Genomic DNA, 3,330 nt, shown 5'->3' with positions numbered 1-3,330 from the left:
CATCCTCGAGCAAAAGAAGAGAGAATAGAAGAAGAAGAAAAAGATATGGAGGAGATAGAGGGATGTGTGTATGGATGTGAGTGGTGAATGGAAAGCAGAAGGGATGATCATGAATGGAGAGAGAGAGAGAGAGGGTGAGGTGGGTGGGGATCCTGTGGGGTCCATAGATCCTGAGATGATCCTGTGGGGTCCACGAATCCTGAGGTGTTCAAGGATTTACAACCTTGCACCAAATTCGGCATGTAAAATGCCTTTGCACACAACTCTGGGCGTTCAGCGCCAGGTTGGTGCCCATTTTGGGCGTTCAACACCCATTTGTTGCCCATTTCTGGCGTTGAACGCCAGAACCATGCTTGTTCTGGGCGTTCAGTGCCAGCTCTTCTCCAGGGTGCATTTCTGGTGTTCAAACGCCCAGATGCTGCCCATTTCTGGCGTTCAGCGCCAGAACCATGCTCTGTTTTGGCGTTGAACGCCCAAAACATGCTTCTTATTGGCGTTTAAACGCCAGTAAGGTCTTCCTCCAGGGTGTGATTTTTCTTCTGCTGTTTTTGATTCCGTTTTCAATTTTTATATTTATTTTGTGACTCCACATGATCATGAACCTATAAATACATATAACTAAGAAAATATCGTTAGATAAATAAGAATTGGGTTGCCTCCCAACAAGCACTTCTTTAATGTCAATAGCTTGACAGTGGGCTCTCATGGAGCCTCACAGATGTGCAGAGCTTTGTTGAGACCTCCCAACACCAAACTTAGAGTTTGGATATGGGGGTTTGACACCAAACTTAGAGTTTGGTTGTGGCCTCCCAACACCAAACTTAGAGTTTGACTGTGGGGGCTTTGGTTGACTCTGCTTTGAGAGAAGCTTTTTCTGCTTCCTCTCCATGGATGCAGAGAGAGATCCTTGAGTTGTAAACACAAGGTTGTCCTTATTTAATTGAAGGATCAATTCTCCTCTGTCCACATCAATCACAGCTCTTGCTGTGGCTAGGAAAGGTCTTCCTAGGATGATGGATTCATCCTCTTCCTTTCCAGTATCCAGGACTATGAAATCAGCAGGGATGTAAAGGCCTTCAACCTTTACTAACAGATCCTCTACTTGTCCATAAGCCTGTTTTCTTGAATTGTTTGCCATCTCTAATGAGATTTTAGCACCCCATAGATTCCTAGTTTCTCTATTACAGAGAGGGACATGAGGTTTATCCCTGAACCAAGGTCACACAGAGCCTTAAAGATCATGGTGCCTATGATACAAGGTATTATGAACTTTCTAGGATCCTGTTTCTTCTGAGGCAATGTCAGTTGATCCAGATCACTTAGTTCATTGGTGAACAAGGGAGGTTCATCTTCCCAAGTCTCAATACCAAATAATTTGGCATTTAGCTTCATGATTGCACCAAGAAACTTGGCAGTTTGATCTTCAGTGACATCTTCATTCTCTTCAGAAGAAGAATACTCATCAGAGCTCATGAAGGGCATAAGGAGGTTCAATGAAATCTCTATGGTCTCTAGATGAGCCTCAGATTCCTTAGGTTCCTCAGAGGGAAGCACCTTATTGATCACTAGACGTCCCAGGAGGTCTTTCTCCTTGGGATTCACGTCCTTCTCTCCCTCTTTGGGTTCGGCCATTTTGCTTATGTCAATGGCCTTGCACTCTCCTTTTGGATTTTCTTCTGTATTGCTTGGAAGAGTACTAGGAGGAATTTCAGTGATCCTTTTACTCAGCTGGCCCACTTGTGCTTCCAAATTTCTAATGGAGGATCTTGTTTCATTCATGAAACTCACAGTGGCCTTAGATAGATCAGAGACTAGATTTGCTAAGCTAGATGGATTTTGCTCAGAATTCTCTGTCTGTTGCTGAGTGGATGATGGAAAAGGCTTGCTATTGCTAAACCTGTTTCTTCCACCATTATTAAGGCCTTGTTGAGGCTTTTGATCCTTCCATGAGAGATTTGGGTGATTTCTCCATGATGGATTGTAGGTGTTTGCATATGGTTTACCCATGTATTTTAACTCTGCTATTGCAGGGTTCTCAGGATCATAAGCTTCTTCTTCAGAAGATGCCTCTTGAGTACTGTTGGATGCAGCTTGCATTCCATTCAAACTCTGGGAAATCATATTGACTTGCTGAGTCAATATTTTATTCTGAGCCAGTATGGCATTCAGAGTATCAATTTCAAGAACTCCCTTCTTCATAGGCGTCCCATTATTCACAGGATTCCTCTCAGAAGTGTACATGAACTGGTTATTAGCAACCATGTCAATGAGTTCTTGAGCTTCTGCAGGCGTTTTCTTTAGGTGAATGGATCCGCCTGTAGAAGTGTCCAATGACCTCTTTGATAACTCAGACAGACCATCATAGAATATATCCAGGATGGTCCATTCTGAAAGCATGTCAGAAGGACACTTTTTGGTCAACTGTTTGTATCTTTCCCAAGCTTCATAGAGGGATTCACCTTCTTTCTGTCTGAAGGTCTGAACATCCACTCTAAGCTTGCTCAGCTTTTGAGGAGGAAAGAACTTGGCTAAGAAAGCCGTGACCAGCTTATCCCAAGAGTTCAGGCTGTCTTTGGGTTGAGAGTCCAACCATATTCTAGCTCTGTCTCTTACAGCAAAAGGGAAAAGCATGAGCCTGTAGACTTCAGGATTTACTCCATTAGTCTTAATAGTATCACAGATCTGCAAGAATTCAGTTAAGAACTGAAAAGGATCTTCAGATGGAAGTCCATGAAACTTGCAATTCTGCTGCATCAGAGAAACTAGCTGAGGTTTCAGCTCAAAATTGTTTACTCCAATGGTAGGAATGGAGATGCTTCTTCCATGTAAATTGGAATTAGGTGCAGTAAAGTCACCAAGCATTCTCCTTGCATTATTGTTGTTGGGTTCGGCTGCCATCTCCTTTGCTTGTTTGAAATTTTCAATAAGGTTGTCTTTGGATTGTTGTAATTTAGCTTCTCTTAGTTTCCTCTTCAGAGTCCTTTCAGGTTCTGGATCAGCTTCAACAAGAATGCCTTTTTCTTTGTCCCTGCTCATAAGAAAGAAAAGAGAAAAAGAAAAGAAGAGGAATCCTCTATGTCACAATAAAGAGGTTCCTTATTGTTAGTAGAAGAAGAAAAGAAGAAAAAAATTCGAACACAGATAGAAGAGAGGGTTCGAATTTGGTGAGTGATGTGAGGAAGAGATGTTAGGAGATGAATAAATAAATAGAATAAGATGAGAGAGGGAGAGGATTTTTGAAAATAATTTTTGAAAAAGGGTTAGTGATTTTCGAAAATAGTTTTTAAAAAAGGTTAGTAGTTTTCGAAAATTCAAATAAAAAATTAAAAT

The 3,330-nt window shown here is 41.6% G+C and overlaps 1 non-coding gene across 1 annotated transcript; it reads left to right on the top strand.

The window, feature by feature from the left end:
• The first annotated feature begins 2,391 nt into the window (after window positions 1–2,391).
• LOC148548313 (small nucleolar RNA R71) lies at window positions 2,392–2,499 on the top strand. Its single transcript, XR_015898016.1, has one exon. It is a non-coding gene; the product is annotated as a small nucleolar RNA R71 (small nucleolar RNA).
• The last annotated feature ends 831 nt before the right edge of the window (window positions 2,500–3,330 follow it).

The sequence above is a fragment of the Arachis ipaensis genome, chromosome B8 (assembly GCF_059453495.1).
Source record: "Arachis ipaensis isolate K30076 ecotype BB chromosome B8, ASM5945349v1, whole genome shotgun sequence".
Classification (NCBI taxonomy): Eukaryota; Viridiplantae; Streptophyta; class Magnoliopsida; order Fabales; family Fabaceae; genus Arachis; species Arachis ipaensis.
The sequence above is the reverse complement of the archived record's forward strand: the minus strand, read 5'-3'. Positions and strand labels throughout refer to the sequence as shown.